At 38.8% G+C, this 25,448-nt stretch overlaps 1 protein-coding gene and 1 pseudogene across 1 annotated transcript in view; one reads left to right on the forward strand and one right to left on the reverse strand.

Moving 5' to 3' along the window:
• Pik3c2g (phosphatidylinositol-4-phosphate 3-kinase catalytic subunit type 2 gamma) overlaps window positions 1–25,448 on the forward strand; it is a 324,912-nt gene that overhangs the window by 139,288 nt on the left and 160,176 nt on the right. The gene's annotated exons all lie outside the window — the stretch shown is intronic.
• On the reverse strand, window positions 699–24,217 carry LOC118579476 (annotated as a pseudogene).

Below are 25,448 nucleotides of genomic sequence, written 5' to 3' on the forward strand. Positions count from 1 at the left end.
TAAAATGGTGGGTGAGCATAAGGGGAGCACCTGCAATTCTACCCTCGGGAGTTAGAGACCAGGGCCCCACAACAAACTGCTTAACAAAACTAGCTGTATCAGCTAGATCTGGGTTTGATTGAGAGACCCTGCCTCACTGTGGAAGAGCAAGTGGAGGGTGAATCCTTACAGCAACTTAGGGCCTCCTCAGTCATAAGTTTGCACATGTCACATATCCACAAATATGAGTTCATACACAATGAGCACCAACACACACTCATGCACACACACACACACACACACACACACACACACACACACGAAAAGTGGAGAAAGTATAAAATTGCTAACATAGGAAAACAGAAACCAACAATCACTTCATGACAACAGTGACAGTTTCTGAGAAGGAGACACAGAAGGCTAAACCAAACTGTGTAGCCAGTGTAAACAGCCCTGTGCCCTCACCACTAATCATTCTGTTCATTCTGCACATGGCATCACTAGTGTTTTCCGCATCCTGAAATGTGAGGATGCCCTGAAAACTAGGTGGCAGTTTTTATGGAAGGCAATTTGAATGTAATGACCTGCTGCTTGCTACCCAAGAGCTGTTTACATGGCCGCCTCTCCACAGTCCAATTTAAGAAGAATAATATAACCATGGAAATATTCCAAGGTGGGCTTCTATCCCAAACTCTCATCTGTATCAAAAGTGTTTCATTTCACAGCAGCAAATACTGGCTTTCTTCTTGTCCATCACTCCCTGTCAGGACACTGTTGTCCTACAAAACAAATACATAAAGGAACCAATGAATATAAAAATCCCCATTCCAGGAAAATCTGTACATCTATTCCCCTCAAAGCACATGGTAAATGATTTTCCACTGTGGCATTATGTCCAACACAGAACCCCTTTCCTGTTTTACTCCTTGAAACACTCTGCAGCAGTCCCATCAGAGATGTGAAGTTTCACTTACCTATGTCAATTTGCAGAGTTTCTAGGCTACTGAAGTCCTGAAATACATCCTGTCTTTGCCAGGCTTTGGTGGTTGTGTTTTAGTCTTTTATGCAGGATTACTAAGTCTCACGTTTACACTAATACACCAAGGAAATGCCTATCCAATTTAGATTGACCTGAGACTATAAAAATGGAATACACATTCATTCTTGGTTCTGAGATTTGCTTGTTGAATAGTCTTACATTATCCACACTTCCATTTCCAGTGTAGACAGAGGATAGAAGTGTCCTGCATGTAATGTATGGTGGTGGGCCCTCTAGCTTCCCATGATGGCTAGGATGTCTGGAGAAACAGCTCATTTGGTAAGATACTCACCATGCAAACATCAAGTTGATCCCGTCACACACAAAGAAGATCAAGGTGTGGTAGTAGGCTTATAACCCCAACACTGGGAAGTGGAGACACAATGGTCCCTGGGGCTCACTGGTCAACCTTAATATCCTAACTGGAGACACAAGTCCCAGTGAGAGACTGTTCCCAAAAGAAATGCAGATAGCTCCTGAAGAAAAATGATATGTGAGGTTGACTTTTGTCCTCCACACTCACACATGCATACACATACTCATATACACTCATGACCACCACCACACACACCTCACACCTACACATACACAGGCATATAGAGGCCCAAAATAACTCATTTTCTTAATAACATGGATCAGACATAAAAAAAAAAACCCATCTATAAACCATACAAATGCATAGTCCTTAAATGTATAAGTTGATACTGAATTTGAGATGCAAAATATAATTGCAGACTTCTTTTTTTCTGTATTTTACTTGTTTCTTTTCACTGGCTTGTGTTTTGTTTTGACAGTGTCTCACAAATGGCCTGGAATTCATGATTCTCCCGCCTCGTCCTCCTGAGTGCAGGGATTGCAGGGGTAAACAAGTCATAACTGGCCTGTTTTTTCCTTTTGAAAGCACTTATTTCCATAAAACAAATTTGGAGTTCTTATTACTATCACATCAAAACAGAATGATGTTAAGTGATATGTATGATCATATTTATGGTGGCTTGACTCCAAAGACAAAACTTTCTTAGAAACAAATTCTTATCAGTGAAGGAGCAGTAGGAAAAATTGTTTATTTGTTTTCATTTTAGCTAGCATTCTGATTCATACTGACTTTGAACTAGCCCAAGATGTACCATTACATTTCAAAAGCAGCATGCGGTCTTCGTGTTTAAAGTGCTGCAGTCCACGTGGAAAATAAATCAAAGGTAATTGTTTACTTATTCTTGTAGTTGCATGGGAAATAGCTGTAAGGACGCAAAAGATACTAAAAGTAGCTCTTTTGTGGAGAGAAACAGGGCATGGGAAAGAGGATGTGGGTTTAATTCTCACTGTAGAATCATTTCCATCTTTCCTATTTTAAAACCAAAACACATTATCTATTCAGAAGAATAAGAAAAGTAGATAATTTCTGAAAACCTTATCATTAGCCCGGCTTGGAGAGCACCAAACTGCATAATAATCTCCCTGTCCTGTTTTTATAATAAACACAGAATTCAGACTGCCAGTTTATCAATTATTTTAATCATATGGAAGGAAATCAACTCAAAGATAACCATGGGAGATTTCTTCTGCTGCCTCTTGAGAACTCCTTCACCCTCTGTTCTGCCCCCGTCCTGGAGGCGGCACTGTGTAAACAATGTCCAGACTGTTGCCTCTGCCTTCTGCCTGCATCACCACCATTGACCCAGCAGGAGACTCCACAGAAAGCAGAGGATGGGGGCCTAGTGAGCCTTCTCTCTTCCTCAGCTGCCTGTTATCTCACTGTTCTTCACCGCCACTGACTCTTAGTCCAGAAACTGCTGCCACACCTCAGGTCTCACTCACCATGGTGACGTCTCTGCTTTCACTAGCCTAAATTTTCTACCTATACGTGATACATTTCCTGCCCTCCACCAACACTTTCCTTGTGTAGCTTTGTGTGTATGCCTGCACATGCACATGCATGTTTGCCTGTGAGTATGTACATGTTTAGGGTACATATGCAAATGTGTGCAAGTAGAAGCCAGGGGTCCACCTCATGTCATTCCTCAAGAAGGCTGGTCTCTTTCATTTTGAGGCAGGGTTCCTCATTAGCCTAGGGCTCTCCAAATAGGTTTCCAGAAAGTTCCAAGGATCCGCTTGCCCCCACCTCTCCAGAACTGGAATTACAAGCTCACGTGACATTATACTGGGCCTTTATATACATGTGTTGAGGATCCAGACCTCATGTTCACATACATTGTGGAGCCAACTCCCAGCTCCTCACCTTTCTGAGCACTCTTTCAGTTCAAATTATTTGAACTATCATGAATTTCTATTTGAATCCTTATTATTATAATGAAAGAAGATACATGATTTTATTTTATGCAATTATCATAGAAATGAATATTTAGTCATTGATATGACTTGTATGTCAGTTTCCTTGGAATTGAAACATTCCCTCCAGGAAGAGGGTGAGGCTCATGAGACTTTGAAGGTAAACAAAACATCATGCATCTAGAAGAACAGAAATTTAAAAGATTCTCCAAGGCCCCTACCCAGCAGTATAAAAAGGAGCAAAAAAATAATAATAATAAATGCTGGGAAAAGAGACTCTCATCAATCAAACAACAAAAAGAAGAGATCCTTGAACAATGGATCTGCCTACAAGCTGTTCAGAGAGTTTCAGGGTTACAGCATTTGTGTTGGGCTTGGCTGCTCAGTGGTGTCAGTGCTTTTGAGTCATCTTATCTCTGTAAGTGACCCTCCACCCATACTGTTAGTGACCATAATAAAACTCATTGGTTCACCAAGTTGAACATTGGTGCAATTGTTACTTTGGTATGTAGTAGATTCCCTTTGAGGAGTGAATAAATGTATGTGTGTGCGTGTGTGTGTGTGTGTGTGTGTGTGTGTGTGTGTCACACACACACACACACACACACAGAGAGAGAGAGAGAGAGAGAGAGAGAGAGAGAGAGAGTTGTATTTTTACTTGAAAACTTTGTCAGACAATAGTATGAACCATGTAAACCATCATATCATAGATGAAACTTTATATTAATGTCAAGTAAATATGTAAAACTTAAGTCTTCATTACAAATGGCTGACATCTACTTTAGTGTGGTAGTTTTCAAAAGTCTGTTTCCTTTTTATGTAATCTAAAAGCAATTCACAATTTAATAGCACAACTACTATAGACTAAAGAGTAAGTTCCTTTGTTCAAAAGAAAGGAAAAATAGTTTAGTGTCTCCTTCCCTTGCAATAGATCTCACATATCAGCTCCTTGTCTCTCGTCCAGGTTGTTTAATTTTTCTTCACATGTTGGAATCCAGATGCCGAGATGTGCACTGTAGTCCTGCCTCCCATGTCCATAGAAGCGTATCCAAAGATTTCCACTTCGTGTGCCACATAACCATTTATTTACTTAGAGCCACATGACATTTATAGAGAAGAGTGTCAGCTCACAGCACATGATGCTTGACAATGGCACTTTTTGATTGTGCCTGGTTTGCTTTGCTTTGAGTAGATTTATGTTGTTTTGATGGCAGAATTATTACACTACCTTGTGATAATGTGGGAAGTAACTATAAAAATTTTCGTTCAGACAGACTTTCAGTGGCTATTTTATGAAATAATACTTTAAAATACTATTAAATCTTTAAAAATGATTTGTACATTTTCTTTTACAAAATATGAACTCTGAATTGGCAATTTTGCCAGTAACAAGGACTCCAGCGCCTGACATACATTTTGTTAGTATATGTGTGCTTATATCATATAAACATACAGCTCATTTAGTATGCGTCTCAAGACAATGATTATTTTCAAAGCAAGAGATCAACATTTGCCCTCATGACTTCTTACGTGGGTACTCCCCTCTTCTTGTGGAGAGATCATCTAAAGGCTGCTGCTTAGTAAATTCTCAGTGCACTTTACTTAACTGCCCCCCTCCGGACTTACTCATCCTCCTTGGCTGTAGATTTTGTTCTTTGACCTAGATCTCCCAATTCTTTCCCTCAACCCCTGTCTTTTATCCACTGCTGTGTTCTTTCTGTACATCCTACATTTTTGTTTTACATTCCACATGTGTGTGACATCAGGCAGTATTTTTTTTCCTGTATCTGGCTTGTTTAATTTACCACAGATCAACTCCAGACTTACACATGTTGTGTAAGATGGAAAGATCCATTTTTCAAAACTCAATAATGCTTTACCCATACAAATTCTAACCATCTCTCTATCAAGGGACACTTTAATTGGTTCAGTTTCTTGCCTGTTGTGAATAATGGTCAGTAAATATGGTAATGTGGAATCCTCTACAAGTGGATGTTCCACTTCCTTTCTTGATCTGAAGATAATTTCTGGGGCCTATGCCAGCACTATTTCTTAATTCTTCTTGCTTCTCATAATAGCTGTACTAATTGATATCCTTACCAACACTCTCAGGGCTTTATTTCATCTACACCCTTACCAATGTGTCCTTTCCTTTTGCACAGGACCATCCCAGTGGGTAGGAGATAATGTGCTATTGTGGTTTTGATTTTCATTTTCTTGATAATTACTGATTTTGAGCACTTTTGTACATAATTGTCTATCACTTTTATGTCTTCCTTGGAGAAATATTATCCAGATCCCTTTGGGATTTTAATTATCTGTTACTTGTTATTGAGTGCTTAAGTCTCTTGTGTATTAACTCTTACTAAAGATATATTCAAAAGTATTTTCTCCCAACCTGTGATTGCCTTTCATTTGCTGGTTATCTTTGCTGTATTCAAAGTATTTGGTTTTAACACATCACCTTTATCTTTGCTTTTTTGATTTTTGAGCAGTCAGTGTGTTACCGTAAAACTCATTACCAAGGCCAGAAGCTAAGGGTATTTCCTTTGTATTTTCTTCCAGGATGTTTGCAATATGTGGTCTTCAATTCATTTTGAATTTTGGTATAAGTATTTAATTTTATTCTTTTTGATGTTAATAGATGGATCTTCTAATGCCATTTAGTAAACAAATATCCTATTTTCCCTTCATGTGTATTATTGCTGCTTGTGTCAAAAAATTAGCTGACCATGCTTTCTTGGATAGAATTCTAAGCTCACATTTTCTTCCACTGGTCAGTGCATCTTGTTTTGCCCCGGGCCCTTCTCTGAGATCACAATAATTTTATAGACATGTGACTCTTGAATGAGTATATACCTCTAAGAGCTGCTCAATAATGTTATCCTCTTAGAAGTTCATGATAAAAACTTCCTGTGACCTGTGCTGAGTTGGCCCTCAGGTTCAACTAAAAGTTAAGTGGAACACATCTTAGCCCATTGCTGATGCTAAACACACTCAAGGGTGCCCTTAGGGGTTCTCCTACAGGGTTGAGTCTCAATAGTAATTTTAAAGTAACAAAAAGAGACCCTCTGTCAGCATTGTTTTATTCTTTTTAATTAAAAAAGAAAGAAACTAATTTCCTATTGAAATAATTTGTGCAAGTGAACACAACCCAATTAACTTTTAAATGTAAATTTTAATTAGTGTTCTGATTCGGTGCCTAATTTGAATGTTTCCAGTTATCTGTGGCTTAGAACATCCCATGCCAAGGTTTACTCTTGTTTGTTAAAAGAACCCAAGAGTTGGCACAGTTCCACCCACTACTTAGCGTATTATTAATTTCAAGCTACTTGTGTTGTTGAGTGCCAAATCAACACTGTGGCCTACCTACCTACTCGAGGCACGGCTCCTTCTCCAATCTTTTCTAATAATTCCTCTAGCAAGTAGATATCAGGAATGTGAACTGATTTATTTTTCTCTGCATAATTCAGGAACTATTTAATGAATACCTACCATATGCTAGGTACTGTTCCGTGTGCTGGCAGACAGCAGGAAACAAACCCTCTCAGAGTTTACGTCCTAGGAAAGAAAAAACAACAAGCTAGACAGATGATACATAGATCATGCTTTGTTGTGAAGTTCAAAAGCCAGGAATGGTGCTAGAAGAGAGCTGGGCATTTTCAGAGTGTACATGGAGACCTCTCTGAAAAGACATTTGAATGAAGCTACTTGAAGATTTGGGGGAAGAGTCTTCCAGGCTTTAACAACTGAATGAATGGCGTCAGCATGTGTGTCACATGCTGGAGGAAATGTGAGAACCCTGTGTGTTTCACATGTATGGCAGGAGAGGAAACAGATCTGCAGGGCCTTGGGATGCTTTTGTTAGGTGTCTGAATATCTGAGTGAGAATGGACTTGACTAGTAGGATTGTTCCCTGGTGTTTTGAGACTGGAATTAAATAGGAAAGGGCAAAAACAGAGAAGTCTTATTCATGTAGGAGGCTACTCCAATAGTCAGGTGAGAAATTATATCATGTTGGATGAAGTTAGAAGCAATGGTGTGGCAAGATTCTACCACCTTGAAATTTAAAAACACATTTTAACAGATTTTATTTTGTTTTTGATTGGGGTAGGGGATATCTGAGTCTGGGTAGGTACACTTGGGTACAGGTATCTCTGGAAGCCAGAAGTGGGCATCAGATATCCTGACCCGGAGTTACAGGGAGTAGTGAGCTTCCTGAGTGAGTGCTGGGAGCAGAACTCTGGTCCTCTTTAAAAACAACAAGAGCTTTTGACCTCTGACCCACCTCTCTAGGTCCCTTAATTGGACTTTGGAATTCAGAACTCTTTAGAATTTTCTTTTCTAAATTTGAAGGTACAGTTCACAGAATTTACTAACAAATTGGATATGAAAACATTTTTTATCTTATGTCTCCTAACAAAGTTCCCTAAAATCTTTGTGACTTAAAAATGCACTTGTGATTTCACTGTTCCTGAGAGTCAGGAACTGAGACATAGCATGACCAAGTGTCTCTCTGAAGAGATCATGATCAAAGTATCCAGCAGGCCACCATCCCTGAAAGGTCCACTGGAGACAGGATTTGTCTCCATAGCTCATTCAATTGATTGTTGGCAGAATTTAATTCCTTGCAAGGCAGCCCTCTTCATCAAACCAACCATGTGTAGCCAAAGGTAATAACAACAAGACCAAAATCTTTACAACTTAATAACACACGCAACACCCCATCACCTTTTCATTATCTGTTGTCAACATGTAGGAATGAGATTCGTGCCTCAACAAAAGAGACCCAGAGGCTCCCTGAAATATGAAGACATATGACATGAAACTTCTCTATGACCCATCGAAGGCATGAGAAAATAAAGAAGGTCAACGTGAAGTTTCATGTGACCAGCAACACAAAGGTTGTCTTATATTGGAAAAAAAAACTCATTGAGAATTTAATTTTTTAAACTTTCCCCCTTGAATTGTAGAATTTGAATTTCAATAGATCTTAGCATTCCATTTTCACTCTTTGTTCATTTTGGCTGCTTAAACAAAAATACCATACACTGAGTGGTTTATGATCAATGGAAATGTATTTCACATGATTCTGAAGGCTACAAAAACCAAGATTAAGGTGCAGCCAGTTTGATATCTGTTTGGTGAGGACTCACTTCCTAGTTCACAGACAGATTTCTTGTCATACATCTTCATATTTCAGGGAGCCTCTGGGCCTCTTTTGTTGAGGCACAAATGAATCTCATTCCTGAGGGCCCCTCTCATGACCAGATCACTGCCAAGCATCCCCATCACCTGAAACCATCACACAAGATGCCAAGGTTTCAAAATACAAATTTTCAGCTACAACCATTTAGTCTTTGGCATTCATTGTATACTTTATTTACTTTTTTCCATGTATTCAAATATTCACATTTAGTGCTAATAGATACCTACAGGCTTCAGGTCAGAAAGGATTCTATTTTTAAATTTTAGAGATGCAGTACATTGAAGGTGAATCTGGAGCTCCTGACCCACTGGTTTCTTTGTTTTGTTTTTTTATTTTTTTCTTTTTATTTATTCTATGTGTCTTTTACATCATGTATCTTGATCTCATTCCTTTCCCACTTCACCTCTTACAGCAATGAACGAGGGGTGGGGCCAGTTCTTAGTTTATTTACTTTTTAAAAGCCTTTCTGTACTCTGTTGATGGCAATTCCCTTATGCCAACACTTAGTATTTTCTTCTCTGTGGATGAGTTCCTAGAAGTGACTCATAAATATTTGCTGATGTTTCAAATGTGCCCATTGTCAGCTTTCACAACAGTAGCACAGTCCTTCTCCCATGAAGAACTCAGCAGAGGCACCAATTATTTGATTTTATCAGAGACATTTTTAGGAATAAATTAAACATCTATAGCATTAAATCATTTGATAAGTCACACCACTGTTGAGTGGTGAACTTGGACTGTACTTGTTGTATTAATGTTGTATTAAACTTGTACTCTACAATGTGTGAAGAGCCTGTGGATGTGGTGACATGTCCCACCTATAACATTACAGGTGAAGGAGGCAGGCTTATCTTGAGGAGCCTGACTAATCAGCTGGCTGTCTATCAGCAGTCACCTCTAGCTGGCAGAAGTGGGGGACAGAGATTAGTCTATTGAGAGTTCAGCAAAGAAAATCATTGAGGCCATGGCTTTGAAGAGGGAAAATGCTTTGTATCAAGAAAGAACATCACCCTGTAGTTGATGAAAGTTGCCCTTGGCTAGCAGCCTATAAGGAACTGGGGCCTCAGTCTTGGAGACAAAGGGGATTGAATTCTCCCATCTGAATAAGCTCATAAGTAAATTTCTTTTCAAATCCTCCTGATGACTACTCAGCCATAAAGTACTCAGATTTCAACCTTGTAATACCCCAAGAAGAGTACTCACCATGCCTGAATTTCTGACCTTTTAAAGATAAGATAATATGCACCTTTTAAAAAAAGTTGCAGTCTGTAACTGAACAACTCAGACCAAGTGTCTAAGAGTACACAGGATACAATTTATTGGAAGACTTAACAGAAACATGGTTTTGAAGACAGATGGAAAAAAGTGGATCCCCCCAGTTGGATCACAAGAGAGGGAAGTTGTGTATCACTTATGACCAAAGCAATTTCCTCCACCTTGTTTTGAACTTGGTTCATCTCAAAGTAATATCGCAGTCAAGCACAGTTCTGGGTAATGTTATAAAATCTCAAATAACACACTAATGTTTGTTTACTTACAATTTGCTTAGAAACCATGTAGGAAAAACCCACTGGAGGTAACTCTGGGGTAATCTCCTTAGTTAGTACTCAGAATGGCCAGTCCTGTCAACATGAATCCACATGTTAACCTAATTTAACAAAAAGAATCTTTGAGGGAAATAAGTTTTAAGAAGTTATATGGAAATCATAAATTTTTTTCAGGCATGCTAGACATGCACTCTGCCTTTAAACTGTATTTCCAACTCCACTTACCTAAGTCTAAATGTGAAAGAGACTAGCTACGTGCAAAACCAATTAAAAATCTAGTCTACATGAGGAAGTAGTTAATTACTGTGATGGAAAAGCCTCCTTTCATTATAACTGAGCTGTTTCCAAAAGAGGTGAAGATTCATTTCTGCTACTTAATGCACTGACTCCTGTGACTGTGTAGACAGCTCACCTCACTAAAGTAAGTGGTTAATATCTTTCCTATTAGCAACACTTAGAGTGAAATCTTGCTACTTGGATTGTATATTGGAAATGCATTACTTATGGTGAAATTAATATCTAGCCTGTTTAGTGCTCAACCCATACCTGAATTAGACACTCTCATGGGATAGGTGCAGCATTGCCCAGGTCTCAGAAGTGTGGAGAATCATTGCTATTATACCATGTCCACTGCAATGTTGGAGCCACTGGGTCCTAGGGACAGAAATGGGGCTCTCTGTTCATTTAATGAATTTGTGTACAATAACACATTTGCTTGCTGAAGTGGAATGGAAGCCCTATTCTATAAAGTGTCTGTTTTGCGAGCATGAGGACCTGAATTCAGATGTCCAGCACCCACGTAAAAGCCAAGTGTTTCAGTGTGCATCTGTAATCCTAACAGCACCCACGTAAAAGCCAAGTGTTTCAGTGTGCATCTGTAATCCTAACAGCACCCACATAAAAGCCAAGTGTTTCAGTGTGCATCTGTAATCCTAACATTGGGAGGCAGAAACCAGAGGATCCTGAAATGTCACAAGTCAGCCTATCCAACTGTATAGTGAACTCTCAGTCCATTGAGCAACTTTCTAAAAGCCTGCTAGAAAACAATACAAGAAGACACCTGCTGTCTGGCTACCACATACATATGAGCACACATGTACACAACATATATATATGCACAAAAATTAAAAATTGATAAATATGGCAGCATGACATTGTGGTCACAACAGTGGCCCTGAATTTAATGCATAGAATCTGTGCTCACATGACTGTGAAAGCCCTTTCTGTCCTGAGCCTCAGTTACATTTCCCATGTAACACAGGCTGTTTAAAATATTGCCTCGGAAGAGTTTTGATTAGGATTATTTGAGATCATGTAAATATAGCACTTAGCACACTGCCTAAAATAACTAAATCACTATGTGTGTGTTTGTATGTTAGCTTTTGAAAAAAAATACCATTTTATTTTTGAAGTTATAATATAATCATTTCCTCAGTCCCTTTCCACCTTCCAAATTCTCCCATATGCTTTTTCTTGCTCTCCTTCAAATTCATGGCCTCTGTTTTTCATTAATTATTTTACATACATGTATTTATATGTATTACATATAAACTCATAAGCATAACCTGCTCAATCTTCGTGATGTTACCTTGTAGGTAAGTATAGTCCTCATCCCCCATCAGGAAACTTCTATTTGTAACAAGAGATCATTGCAGAAAACTATCAATCAAAATGCAGAGTTGGGGTGCCAACTCACAATGAATATATCTACAAAACAACTTCTTCATCTAAGACTCAAGAAACATTGTTGGAAGAGAGGGTGGAAAGGTTATAAAAACCAGAAGATTGGGGAGTATGCTGTGAGACTCAAAGAGAAGTTTCTTTGATGAGGAGTGGGAGGTAATCTTGTGTGTGAATATAAGGGTACATTTTAGAATGCAGTTAGGAATTGTTCTAGTCTACTAATGTGGTGGTAGTAGGTTCTCTTCAAAACCATGACCTCACTAGCTTCAGGTAGTTGGCCAGGCTTCTGAAGTCAGACATGATTTACCTCCTATTGAGTAGGCCTAAAGTAAAAATTAGACAGCTGTTTGTAACCACCAGCATGTGAGTGCCACTATCACACATTTATGGATGTCTTGCCATGCTGGTCGAAGTTGTTCATAGGTGTCACAGTTGGGTATGACTATTGATTGCTTCCTTCCCTTGGCAGCTTGCACGCTGGTACTGAGAGAGCTAGACAATAGGAAGGTTTTCAGGTTAGATCCAGCTAAAATCTTCTGAATCCTGTGTCTGAAGTGTGCAGTGTATTTAGCAATAGGGACTTACCTTCTACTTCTGAGATGTGACTGAGGGCAAAAAGCAATAACTTACATTGTTTTGGGAGTCACTTGAACTATCCTAACCAGCAACTCAAATGGAGGTTTCTCATGCCTGCTACTAGGATTTCTGTTAGTCTATGATTCTTGTAAGGAGCATTGTCAACCCAGGTAGAATAATTTCATTTAATATGTATGTGGAGATTTAAATTATATACATAATAAATATATGTATACATATACAAACTTACATAATATGTATTGTGTACATAATTTAGGTAAATATAAAATAATATACTTCCCTGATATTCTATCAAATATCCTTGGTATAATTTGTCCCACCTCTGATTGGCTTCCTTTTCCCCTCTCCAATCAGAGTACACGTCCATATTTTTTTTTCATTTTCTTCCTTCATATCACCTGTATCTGCTATTCCTCTCTCAAGCTGCTGTCTCCATGGTCCCATGGTACTCTTTGGTTTCTGTGGCTACTCCAGGTTATATTCTCACATCTGAAGATTTGGGACTAGGAACTGAAGATGAGAGAGAACATGGGTCATTTGTCTAATTTAGTCTGGGTTACTTCCCTCAATGTATCATTTATAGTTCCATCCTTTTACCTGCAAATTTGAAATTTCTGAATTTTTACTGATATGTTCCTTTGTATAAGATTATTGGACAAATTTCATTACAAATTTCTCCTCACAATAATGTTTGACAGTAAATATATTGATTTACACTTGCTGCTATAAAAGATTACCACCAGCATAGCCATTGAGAGCAAAAGTCCAGAAATAGTTTTTATGGAACTTGAATCAAGATTTCCTGACGACTGTATTCTTTTCAGAGTCTTTATGTGGGAACATTTCTCCTTGCTGCTGTGGTTTGGACCTGTGTATTCCCCCAAGAAGTTGTGTGTTGAAATCTAATCACCAATGTGATGGTGTTGAGATGTGGCTTCTGAGAGACCTCTGCCATTGTTGATGGAGTGATTATCCCTATAAAAGGGACCACAGAGAACCACTGAGCCCTTTCTACTGTATGAAGACCCATCTATCCAGAACACTGGATCTCAATAGACATGAAATCTTAGTCATCTCAATACTCAGAACTACACAAAAGAGTGATGCTAGATGGACATGGGGCTACTGCCTGAAATCCCAGCACTTGGGAGGTAGAAACAGGAGGATTAGGAATTCAAGGACAACCTTGGCTACTTGAGATCTTGTCTCAAAAACAAACAAGCAAAAACATAAAATGAACATAAACTATATAGAAGCAACCCAGTCCATGTTGCTTTGTTGTAGATGCCTGGATGTATTTATATGTTTCCATTCTAGCTTTTGAAACTATGATCATATCCTCCCAATGCTGTCACCACCACCACCACCACCACCCACCACCACCACCCCCGTATCTGCTTCTTACTACATCTTCCTTTCACTCTGTCCCACCTGTTTCTCTTTTTTAAAAACCCTGAGATCACAGCAGGCCAACGTAGATAATCTAAGATGTTTCCTCATGTCAAAACTACATAGCTAATGTTGTCAACAAGTCCTTTTTGCTATGAACATTTCAAAGTGTAGAGGTTCCGAGGAACAGGATGCAGACCATCTGCAAGGGTATTATTTACTCAGCACTGGAAGTCACCTTCATTTTTGCCCAGCATTGCCTACAGTTTAATCTGTGGTACAGTAGCTCTTTTTTAGTAAAGGCTGAAGAAATAGAAAGCCACTTAAACTAGTAAGTGGTCTATATAATGCATTATATTGATAGCTCAGAGATATACTCAAAATATGTAACCCTTTTACATAAGAGTCAGATGGTGCATTTACAAGCACCTTAGGAAGAGGAAAAATAAAGAAAACATGCTTTTTCCTTAAGACTATTACACAGATATTATAGCTATTAGAATAGACTAGACTGGAATAAAATAAAGCAGCCCCTGCATCATTCCCTTCTCTTTACATCATCTCTACTATTTTTATTCAGGACCATTTCTGTAGGCTTCTGACACATAAACCAAGACACATTGGCAAATGCATCAGATCTGGAGCTGTGCCATTGGAAGTATGAATGAGACAACTGTGTGCTTTGACCTTCAAGAGACTCTCCAAGTTTAGGGCCAGCATAATAAGAGGGGGCAGTTTAAATATGGATCCTCTGGTTATAATCCAAGTAATGTCCACTTTCTTATAGTTGGATCTTGGCTTAGATATTTCTTTCTACTGATTAAACTGGCCCTATTTCAGCACATAGTACCAGTTGTTTCCCAAAGACCAACTTGCTTACCAACAATATAATCTATTCTCTTTGTTCCTAGCAAAATTAAACCACGAATTATTTCACGCGTTTCAGTGGTTTAGAAACAAACTTTTTTAAAAATAAATTCCAATATTTATAATATGTAGCATATTTTGGCATAATATATTGGGACAAGGACAAGGCAGCCGTGCTCAAAAATAGTGTCTTATAAAGCAAGGGGAAATCAAGTGATCACTAATGAGGATGTATCTGATTTAATTCCATTTAATGATCATTAAGAGTCCCTGTCATCAGTGCTGATTGCTGTGTTATGATTTCTGTCACTCTTCCAACATTATCAGATATATTAGGAGCTATTCATTGTCACAGTATGGCTCCTATACCAAAATTGTATAACATACAAAATATATCCTTCAGGGTGATTTTTAGGCATTTTTATAACAGGGGACAATGGGTTTTAATGGCACAGCTAGGATAAATTAAAAATAAGACAGTAAGTAAGCAAGATATGATCTTCCCTTGACAAAGAACATTGCTCAACAGTTGAGTGAAATTCTTCCCTTCCCTACAAAGAGAGTTTCCTTGTTGATGTCTGTCTATTCTCCCCTTTTACTTGTCAAAAGGGACTTGAAAGATTCCTGTTAAGTGTTTACATGCCAGAGAGAAAACACCCTATTTAATTTCCAGTGCACTGCATGCATCATTATGGTATTCATAATTTGAATGAATTCATGACCTGTACAGGTAGTTCAGCTGCCCAAAAAAAGTCAGTAAAGTCTGGTTTTGTGCTTTATGTAACCCTATGATTGCAGAATGGACAAATCAGGAGAGACTTCATATATCTGTAGGACCTTTCTCTGGTGGCTTAAAGTCCCTTGACTCAATCCTCTGTGATAGCTCAAATGTGCTCTTCTCTAATGGTGGGGTAATTTACAGTCATAAAGGCTCTCTGCTCCTCTAGCCTCCTGTGTCTCTTACAGATATCCATTCTGGTTCTTCCCCTCATCATCATTCAAGACCTGTGAAAACTGTGAGTTCAGATGCTGCAAAGCACTTACTGCCACAACTGCCTTTTCTGGAGTTTCTACCCTAACAAAGCATCTGCTATGAAGTATGAAGAATTGTTAGACATTAGAGAAGACTCAGCTTGGAAATAGACTGCTTCTTAAGTGCAGGGCTGGTCCCAGGTTATACTAAAGAAGAAGGAGGAGGAAGAGGAGGAGGAGGAGGAGGAGGAGGAGGAGGAGGAGGAGGAGAAGGAAAAGAAGAAGAAGAAGAAGAAGAAGAAGAAGAAGAAGAAGAAGAAGAAGAAGAAGAAGAAGAAGAAGAAGAAGAAGAAGAAGAAGGAAAAGAAAAAGAAATGGCCTCAGAAAAGCATATCTGTGTTGCTTAGAGGTTAGAGGACCCACAGTTGCTTTGTACAGATTTGATTTTGAATTGTTTTTATGCATAAACACAGGCAGAATTTATACAGCAAGAATCTTAGACAATTAAAGTTGCTCAAACAAAGTGTTATAAGTAGATAATTGATAAATGACAGAAATGTATTACTGAGTTCTGGAAGCTAGGAAGGCCAGGGACAAGACCCTGGGATTAGCATCTGGGAAGGCCCTATACATGCCCATCCACCTCAGGGTGCCTGTGTTATTTGCACCTGCATATGGCCACAGGTCAACAGACACTCACCCCACTGGTGAGGTAGGAATCTTTAGCCACTGATCTAAGGCTCCACCTCTACATACATACATACATACATACATACATACATACATACATACATACATATTTACTGCACTGAAGATCCATTGTCAACACAGGGATAGGGAGGGATAATACAAACAACCAGTCCACAGACAGAAGTCTATACTGAAAATGCCAGTGGAACAAGCACCCACCTGTAGTTAGAGTTTTCCTGCCTGGCACACAGTCAGGACAAATCTCTCTTACCCACCAGTCCCACAGTCGCTCAGACCCAACCAAGAAAGCACACAGAAACTTATATTGCTTACAAACTGTATGGCCATGGCAGGCTTCTTGTTATCTACTTCTTCTATCTTAAATTAACCCATTTCTGTTAGTCTATACTTTGCCACATGGCTTGTGGCTTACCGGTGTCTTTACATGTTGCTTCTCATGGCGGCGGCTGGCGGTGTCTCTCTTAAATTAACCCATTTCATCCTATTATATCTGTATCACCCACCCATTTAAGACACACTGAAGGATGAAATGTGTGTGTGTGTGTGTGTGTGTGTGTGTGTGTGTGTCTGTGTCTGTGTCTGTGTGCACATGTATGGGTACAAACCTGTACAAGTATGGAGATCAAAGATCAATACAAGATACCTTCTATAGTAGTACACTATATTTTTGAGACCAAATCAGAGTCTATTGTAAGTGGATTTTTCTGCCTTTCTTGCCAGCATGGAGACTTATTATGAATTATAAACACTTGGCCAGTAGCTGAGGCTTGTTTCTAACTAGCTCTTATGATTTTACCCATTTCTATTAATTTACATGTTGCCACATGACTCATGATTTTACCTCTTTCCTTACATGTCTGTTCCCTCTCATCTAACAGAGACTCCACCCTTCTAGCCAGAGTTCTCTCTTTCTGGCTCTTCCACCTACACCTCCTGCCTAGCTAACAACAGGTTAGGTTTTTATTAAACCAATCAGAAGGCACCTTGGCAAAGATACATCTTCACAGTGTACAAAACTTTATTCCACAGCAGTCTATCACTCACCAATTCAGCCAGACTGACAGGGCACAAAGCCACTGGAGAAATGGTTCAGAGGTTAAGTGCAGCACTGGCTGCTCTTGCATAGGTCTTAGGTTCAATTTCCAGCAGCCACACATGGTCCTCTTCTGGCCTTTATAGTCATTGTAAGTATGAGGGGCACAGCCATATATGCAAGCAAAATGCTTTTATACATACAATTTTTTAAATGAAAAAATCTATTATTTTTCCTTGATGAGTTGGGCATTTATAGCTTCAATCTAATGTACAGATAGCTGTATTCAAAATTTTATGTGTATATGTGTCCTAATCAAATATTTATAAGTATTTACCCATTCAAAGCACTGTTTCAATTTATGGATACTTAAAAAAATTTCAGGAGTCTTTCCTGTGGAAACTAGATTCTGTGAACAATCCCTTTTTCATTACCCACTGTAGCAGGAATTTTTAAAATTCTTATTAATAAAATCAAACCTGGAGCCAGGTAGTGGGGTGAATGCTGTGGGATGTTCTGTATGTCATGTTGAATAAATAAAACACTGATTGGCCAGTAGCCAGGCAGGAGGTATAGGCAGGACAAGCAGAGAAGAGAATTCTGAGAAGTAGAAGGCTGAGGCAGAGAGACACTGCAGTGGCCGCCATGACAAGAAATATGTAAGGTACCAGTAAGCCATGAGCCACGTGGCAAAGTATAAATTAATAGAAATGGGCTAAATATAAGAGTAAGAGCTAGACAATGGTAGGCCTGAGCTAATGGCCCAAGCACTTTAAATAATATAAGCATCTGTGTGTTTATTTTATAAGTGGGTTATTGGACTAACAGGACTTAGTGGGGGCTGGAGAGAAGGTCTCCAGCTACAGATGAATGCTGGAAGATCAAAGAAGCAGAACAAGCCACAGCTTCCTCACCTAGACAGTTCCTCAGCTGATCCTGTTTCCTCAGACTGGAAGCCTCTGAGTCCTCATCCAAATGGATCTCAGCTGAACTGCTGCTCAAAAGCCTAAAAGCTTAACCATCCAAAAGATGCTAGTTTCTGATCTTATATATCTTTCTGCTTTCTGCTATCACTCCCTGGGATTAAAAGCGTGAGTCACCATGCTTGGCTTTATCCTTGAGCAGATGGATTTCTGCCTCTGAATACTAGGATTAAAGGCAAGTACTCTATGTTTAATATTGTGGCTGTTCTGTCTCTGACCCCAAATAAGTTTATTAGGGTTCACAATATTTTGGGGAACACAATACCACCACAACCCACCACATTTCAAATGTGCTTTCATCTCAGAGACCTTTAGCACATCTCAATCAACCTGTTTCCCAATTTATATGCTGTTGCTGATAGAAGTATTATGGCCCCATTTTATTTGATACTAAGTTTTATATTATTATTTTGGGGTTTTTTTTGTGTGTGTGGTGAACATTTGTATCTATTTTATACTTTCTTTGTTCATCAATTCTTGTATCTTAGACTTTTTACCCAGAATCTGTTTCCTTCTACCTGATGTCTATGCTTTGTGGAGGTGCATTGCAAATTCTGGCCCTTTTTGTCATTCCAAGGAAATTTTAGTTCACTTTCATTTTACAAAGATGTTCTGGCTAAATTACAGCAGTAGGTTGTCAGTTGTCTTTGTCCTATAACTTGGCAATGTTCCGCTGTCATTGGACTTCAGCTGTGGAGAAATATCCACCCTCCCACTAGTTTTTCTGAGCATGGGACTTGTTTGTATTTATCCTGTTCTGAGCTTAGGCTTTCTGACTCTGGGAACAGAGATTTTATGTCAGTTTTGGAAATTCATCCGTTTTTGTGCACTCTACTATTCTTTCATCTTTTCTGCTCTCCCCTTGAAATGAAGTTCTGGCTGGTAATTCTGACTGCTGAGGTTTCTGTGGGTCATGTTCTCTTGTTCTTTGTTGCTGCTGCCTCAGATGCATAGTGTCTAGTTTCTGTGTGTGTTCTTTGGAACACAAGAGCTCATATTTTTCTGGACACTTACCTGTGGTCACTCTGATCATCTGGTACAAGTCTTCCCAGATAGCAGTCAGGTTCTGTCTTAGTCTATAGATATAGTTCTATTGCTGTGAAGAGACCTCACAACCAAGGAAACTATTACAAGGGAACAAATGTAACTGGAGACTTGCTTGTAGTTTCAGCGGTTCGGTCCATTATTGTCATGTCCGGAAGCATGGCAGCCTGCAGGCAGACATTGGGGCAATAACTAAGAGCTTCATCTTGATCCATAGGCAGAGAGACTATGGACTTGGCAGGGACTTTTGAAACCTCAAAGCCCACACTTCCTCCAACAAAATCACAAGGTCTCATCCTTTCAAACAGTTCCACTCCCTGGTGATCAAGCATTCAAATATACGACCTATAGGGACCATTCTTATTCAGACCACCACAGGCTTCTTCTAGACTCCTCACATTTCTCTCTGCCAGGCAACTGAAAGCTCTATCAGCTGATATGTATGGTAACTAATTTGTTGTGTGATGTTTGAACACAGGAATGCTGTGAGTACAGGGCTGCACACACAGAATCCAGAATAATTCTGGAGCCAGAACTGACTTTGTGTCTGTCATGCAAACCACCTAGTTGATATGGGTTTTGTACTTCATATTTACTCTAAAGGCTTTAAGGTTCCCAAATTTTTATGTAGCTCTTTTATTAAATACCCAATCTTGGAATAACATCTTTGTTTTATATATTCCATATAAAATGCACAGCTCCATGTTTCCCGAGTTTAACAAATACTAGAAAGAATTTGGCCACAGAATTTCTATTTTAGTCTGCAAGCTTCAACCTTCTCTTCATGTTTGACTTCTGAAAGCACCTTCTGAAACTGCCATGCTGAGTCATCAATGCTTTTGAATGTGCTCAAACACAAACTCAAATTATAATCTGCCACTTCTGTTTTTCTTCTGCAGGAAAAAGTTGGTCATGCAATTTGTGATAGAGAATTTTATAAACTCAAAAAACATACCCCAAAACCTTCATAAGAAGCTATATGCAGTTGCCAATTCATTATTTGTCTTTCCAATGTTTGTTTAACATGTTCTCTAGAACTCATTCGTCTTTCAAAAAATGTATTAAACATATGTGTTTGTGAAAGGCAGCAATAATTGTGTTTCAATATTCTGTTACTTTTAAGATATTCTCTAGGTTTCACAAATACTGCTGATTTCCATATAGATTAAGGCATGTCATCTGCACCTATCATTACTTTATAAATAAAATTCACATCCTATACAACCAGGTACTGATTTTTTTAAATGGTAAGTTCCCTATGAATAAAAAAGAAATTAAGTCAGTAAGATTTTTTTTTTAGCTTACGTAAAATGTACTGAAGGAAGCAAGTTTAGCAATCTTTCCTAGAACTGGTGGCCACTTTGAGCCAAGATGTTGATTCTACTGGAAACTACCACAACAGTTAACTTGTTTCTCTATGATTCACTATGGTCAAGATTTACTGTATAGTGTATTCAGTTGTTGCCTGAGAAGTATGACTTCATGCATTCCTATTATACATCTGTCTAAGTTAATAAGTTCAAAGAAATGAAGAGTCATTTGAGAGGGATAAACTAGGATGAACACTTCCTACTTGGATAATTGTCAATAACTTTTTAAATATTTATATGATTTTAAATGTGCATATTATAGATCTACAACATATCAACCATTTTGAATTCTGATTTCTAGTTGCTTTAATGTTGAATTAAAAAAAAAAAAACACTGCATCAAAATTGTACAAGTATCCACAATGAAGTAATGTGGTCTTTTGAGCACTGTTTCTATGGCTTCCTTTGATGTCCATCAGTGTCGGAAGGATAGAAGAAAGAGCATGACATTCCTTCAGTTGCTTCTCAGCCCACCTAATCTTTATTGAGTGTTTCCTAGTCACTGAGATGCATCAGTGAGCAGACATCCTGTGCTCTTAGGAGAAAAAGAAAAAAATGTGCAAATCAATATGTAATGTCAAGTTGTGACAAATAGACACATTCAGAGTTTCAGGTTTTGATGGCAGAGAAGTAAGCAACATTTCTCTAAATAATTAAATAAAGTGAAGGAGGAGTTCATTTGAATTTCCTGGGGAAGACTCTTCAGCTGAAGGCTGTGCATCATGTGGTATGCTAGAAGCCAGATGGTGGCATGAACTGAGGATTGGAAGTGAGGACATTAAAGTCAACTGGAGTCAAACCCTCACAAGCCATTGGAAGAATTTTCAATTTTGCTATGTATGAAATAAATAAAAAGAAAAAAGGCCACTTTTTTTGAATGGGGTTTTGAACAGGGAACAAATCATGAACTGATTTGTAATTTTAAAACTCCATGCTTGCTTTGTAGTAAACAGGCACTGTACTTGTATATTTGTTCATACATGTGCATGCGCTGTTGTAGGCAGTGGGAGGAGCATGGCTGAAAATAGGAAGAACAGTTTGAGAGACCCAAATCTGGATTTTGATGATCATGCTGGAAGAGGTAAGACAATCAGACCTACTCAGACAGGCGTCAAAGGTGGAAATAAAACAATTTGTTAATGTGGATTCTCCATACAAACACTGACAGCCACAGGGCTCCAGAAACACAGTAGGAGAAGAAATAGAAAACTTAAGGAGAATTTTCCTTTAAGGTAAAAATGTCAGTGAAAATTCAGATATTGTCTATAAGCATCACCAGATTTTATCTTAAAAGGTTCAAATTTCTTCTTTTAGCTCAGTCTCTCTCTCTGTCTCTCATCTCTGTCTCTGTCTCTCTCTGTCTCTCTGTCTCTGTCTGTCTCTGTCTCTGTCTGTCTCTCTCTCTCTCTCTCTCTCTCTCTCTCTCTCTCTCTCTCTCTCTCTCTCGTGTGTGTGTGTGTGTGTGTGTGTGTGTGTGTGTGTGTGTGTGTGTGTATGTATGTTGCCTAGTTGCCTAGTATTGATGCCAGGAATCATCCTTGTTCACTCTTCCACCTTGTTGAGGCAGGGTGTCTTACTTTCATGTTTATCACTGTGATAAGTCACCATGACCAAGGAAACTTATAGAAGATAGAGTTTAATTGTGGATGCATGGTTCCAGAGAATATATGACTATCATAAAGGAGAGCACAGCAGCAGGCTAGCAGGTATGACATTATAGCAGTAACTGAAGGCTCATATCTTGATTCACAGCCATGAGACAAAGAGAGCTAATTGGGAATGGTATAGCCGTTTGAAAACTCACAGCCTGCCCCAGTGACACACCTCCTCGACCAAGGCCACACCTCCCTATCCTACCCAAACAGTTCCACTAACTGGGGACCAAACATTCAAATATAAGTCTATGGGAGCCATTCTTATTCAAGCCACTATATAGGTTCCCTCAAATTAAGCTCAGAACTCACTGATAGTGTGAGTCTCACTAGCTCACTCACCCTGGGGAATCCCCTGTCTCCATCTCCTAAGGTTGGAATTACAACCAGGCTTTCATGCCCACTTTGAACTTATGTAGTTTCTAGTAGTCTGGTCTCTAGTCTTCATTTTTTCCCAGTAAGCATTTAATAACTGAGCTATTTCCCTACTCTAGAATATCTTTAGAGTTTATATCACAGCATTTATTCTCAAAATTCCCTATTTGTGGAACCCATCTTAAAAAGCAAACTCTAGGCAGAGTTTTCCTGTCCTGACTTCCTTTTCCCAAATATTCAGCAATCGCTTCCCAAATTTCCACACAGAGGCTTATATTAATTGTAATTGTAAATGCTTGGCTGATATTTGAGGCTTATTACTAACTAGATCTTACATTTAAATTAACCCATTTCTAGTAATCTATGTTTTGCCACATGGTTTGAGACTTTACCTGTCCTCTAGTACATCTTGTTCCCTTGAAGAGAACTGGTTCTATAATCACTTGGGGATGCCACTACTGAGCAGACTGTCCATCCTTTGGGTTAGGGCTTGTGAGACTGAAGCCAATGATGCCTAGTAGATGTGGATTGCAATTTGTTTCTGGTTCATTGATCATAAAAGACCATGTCAAATTCATTGTGTAGACTGTATTTACTGAAGACTTTAACAAGCTAGATCTTGAGTGTGGTTCTTGGATCTTGGGCAGTATAGACATTACAGAAGCACAAATGCAGAGGAGCATCACTGATGAATACTTTATTTTCTGAAGAACTGGCTGGGTGAGTATAGTAGACAAACAATGAGATGATGGCAACTAAAGATAGCAAATAATTCAGAGCTATAGCTGATAATAGGGCTGCATACCAACACCTTGAGTTCCCTTCCATTTTTTTCAAACCATGATTCTTTCCAAGAATGGGAAAAATCAATAAGCAAGATTAGTTGTATGAGAATGAAACAAAAAACACCTGCCACACCTACATAAGACCACATGGTTGTAAAAGTGCCTTCTGCAATGAAGAGCGCTCCAACAATAATGGTGGAGCAAATTTAAAAAAACCAGGATCCTTTGTGGACCATGGCTCTAGGATCACTGCTACTTTTCACTCTGATTCTTGGTAAAGAGAGGAGAAGGTAGAACACGCCAAACAAAAGCACAAGTGGTCCACAGCTCTGTAGCCAACCAGAATACTACAAGGAACAACACCTTTCTCATTCTCACAAACCTAGGAATCTTACTCAGTTTTTCTTCCATTCCTAGTATTGACATTACACAAGCTCCACACACTCCAACAAGCAAGAGACGTGCATAGCTCAGTCTAGTCACAGTGGAGCTCTTTCCACTGGTGCAGCATTGGCGGAACAAGCATGGGGCACCGCCACACAAACATGGTATCCAGTTCACCCTGGAGCACAGCCCCAGTGTGCTCCCTGTCTTCCATGTCACTGGCCCAGTGTGTGCCGACAAGATGGAGACAGCTCCTTCCTGCTTTTCAGTGCTAATGTGGTTTCTAGGGATCTGATCTCTAGTCTTCATTTTTGCCCAGCAAGCATTTAACAACTGAGCCATTTCTCAGCCCTATTCTGGAATATCTTTAGGGTTTATATCACAGTGTTTATTCTCAAATTTCTCTATTTGTGGAATGATCTTAAAAGGTAGACTTCATACCACTTCAAAAATATGTGCAGTATAAATTTACTCATTTAAATGCCTGTGTAAGTCTAGGTCCATAAAATTTATGATCAATTTACTCTTAAGTAATACATTCCTTCTAAAGGATATTTTTAAAGGGAACACTTTCAAGAAATTCAGACAGTTGTTGGATGGTATGATGGCTGGATGGATAAGTGAATTTGTTCAGAGATTTCAGAAAGTTTAAAGAAAGAACACTTAGGAAAAGTCAATAACAAACCACTTTGCTTCAGCATAGAGAGGAGAAAGTTCTGGTTACAACAACTCTGGGTCAGATAATCACCATTACCCTTCCCTAACCTTCCTCTGTGGCCAACATCTAATTCAATCACCCATGAACACAGAGCTCACATCTGACACAAACGGAATAACAACCTCTTTTTTTCTGCTTTGGCTGTTCCTAATTTAATAGAACTAAGATAATCTCAGGGCACAGTTCTTAAAAACAAAGTGCAATCAATAGGACTCTTAATTTTCACCTTCCTTGTTATTTTTCTTGAGCTCATGTTGGAGAATAAATCTATGTTTTTGGAAGACAAGTACTAAAAGTACCACACTGTCCTTTATAATGTATGATTTCTTTAATTCTCAGAGATAGGAGGTAAGGTCATATGCAAACTGTTTGATACTATCAATTGAACTGACCTATCATCCATTGACTACAAATACATCTATTTAAACAAAGGAGTTATGACAGTTTACCCAGAGCTATCATATAGATTTACCTATGTAGGCAGTGCTTCTTAAGATCCTCAATATTAAAAAAATAACCCTCAGTATTATATCATCCTGGAAAGAAAAGAAGCCCAACACATAAAATTCTTGTTTTCAAAGAGCAAAGAGCAAAAAAAAATATTTCTTCCTTCAAAGTTCTGTACGTGACTGCATAATTGGCTTTTTTGTGCACTTTTACACATTTTTGTCATTGTGTGTGTGTGTGTGTGTGTGTGTGTGTGTGTGTGTGTGTGTGCTGATACGCCTGTGTGTGTGCTAATGCAGACAAAGACCAGAGATCCTCAGATCCAGTTGAACTAGAGTAATAGGTGCTGCAAGCTGCCTGACATCAGTGCTGGAA

This window comes from Onychomys torridus, chromosome 3, assembly GCF_903995425.1.
Source record: "Onychomys torridus chromosome 3, mOncTor1.1, whole genome shotgun sequence".
NCBI lineage: Eukaryota > Metazoa > Chordata > Mammalia > Rodentia > Cricetidae > Onychomys > Onychomys torridus.